We start from the raw sequence: 1,858 nt of genomic DNA, 5'->3' as shown, positions 1-1,858 counted from the left end.
GGTTCCCCACAGAAAAAAATTAGTATAGGAACCAGAGGGGAATGAAGAAAACAGGTACTACTCAGATCCAGACTCCAACAAAATGAAGATAAACTATGCCAAAGGACCCAATGAAGCCCACAAGAATAATTTAAAAGAAGACATACTACAGGTACTAGATGAGAATTTTATAGAGATGATACTGGATAGGGTCAACCAAAATGTACAGGAGACAATCAAGAAATACCAAGACAACAAAACTAGAGAATTTCAAAAAACAAAAGAAGAAATAAAGGAAACCATAGAAGCACTGTATAAACACGAAATTGAAAGAGAGAACATGAGGAATAAACAGGTAAATGAATTCAGGACAAAAATAGACAACATTAAAGAAGAAAACAGCCAGGATATGGAAAACCTCAGAAAAAAGAATGAAACAGAACTGCAAAACAAAACAGAAGGTCAATCCAACAGAATAGAACAAACAGAAGACAGAATCTCAGAACTTGAAGATGAAATGGTAATGAAAGGAAAAACCAAAGAACTATTAATTAAACAACTCAAGACCTGTGAAAAGAAAATGCAAGAACTCACCCACTCCATTAAAAGACCAAACTTGAGAATCATGGGCATCGAAGAAGGAGAAGAGGTGCAAGCAAAGGGAATGCATAATATGTTTAACAAAATAATAACGGAAAATTTCCCAAATCTAGAGAAAGATATTCCCATACAGATGCAAGAGGCCTCCAGGACACCAAACAGACCAGACCAAAACAGAACTACCCCACGACATATCATCATGAAAACAACAAGTTCAGAAACTAGGGAAAGAATATTGAAAGCTGTAAGAGAGAAAAAACAAGTAACACACAAAGGTAAAGCCATCAAAATCACAGCAGACTTCTCAACAGAAACATTAAAAGCAAGAAGAGCGTGGGGTGAGATCTTCCGGGCACTGAATGAAAATAACTTCAACCCCAGGATACTCTACCCAGCAAAACTATCATTCAAAATAGATGGAGCAATAAAAGTCTTCCATGATAAGCAGAAACTAAAACAATATGTGACCACAAAGCCACCACTACAAAGGATTCTTCAAGGGATTCTGCACACAGAAAGTGAAACCCAACTTAACCATGAAAAGACAGGCAGCACCAAACCACAGGAAAAGAAAAAACAAGACAGTAGAGAGTAATCTCAACTTAGGTACACACAATCAAACCTTCAAACAACTAAGACAACTAAATGACAGGAATCACCACATACCTATCAGTACTAACTCTTAATGTTAACAGACTTAATTCGCCCATCAAAAGGCACCGCTTGATGAAATGGATTAAAAAGGAAGATCCAACAATTTGTTGCTTACAGGAGACCCATCTCACTGACAGAAATAAGCATAAGCTTAGGATGAAAGGCTGGAAGAAGATTTACCAAGCCAATGGCCCCCGAAAACAGGCAGGAGTAGCAATACTTATCTCTGACAAAGTAGACTTCAAACATACATTGATCAAACGAGATAAAGAAGGACATTCCATACTAATAAAAGGGGAAATAGACCAAAAGGAAATAATAACCATCAACCTGTATGCACCCAATGTCAACGCACCCAATTTCATCAAACATACCCTGAAAGACCTAAAAGCATATATAAACACCAACACAGTGGTCGTGGGAGACTTTAACACCCCATTATCATCAATAGATAGGTCATCCAAACAAAAAATCAATAAAGAAATCCAAGATCTAAAATATGCAATAGATCGAATGGACCTAGTTGATGTCTACAGAACATTTCATCCAACTTCTACACAATCTACATTATTCTCAGCAGCCCATGGAACCGTCTCCAAAACAGGTCATATCCTAGGGCACAAAG

Source organism: Castor canadensis, chromosome 3, assembly GCF_047511655.1.
Source record: "Castor canadensis chromosome 3, mCasCan1.hap1v2, whole genome shotgun sequence".
NCBI lineage: Eukaryota > Metazoa > Chordata > Mammalia > Rodentia > Castoridae > Castor > Castor canadensis.
The sequence above is the reverse complement of the archived record's forward strand: the minus strand, read 5'-3'. Positions refer to the sequence as shown.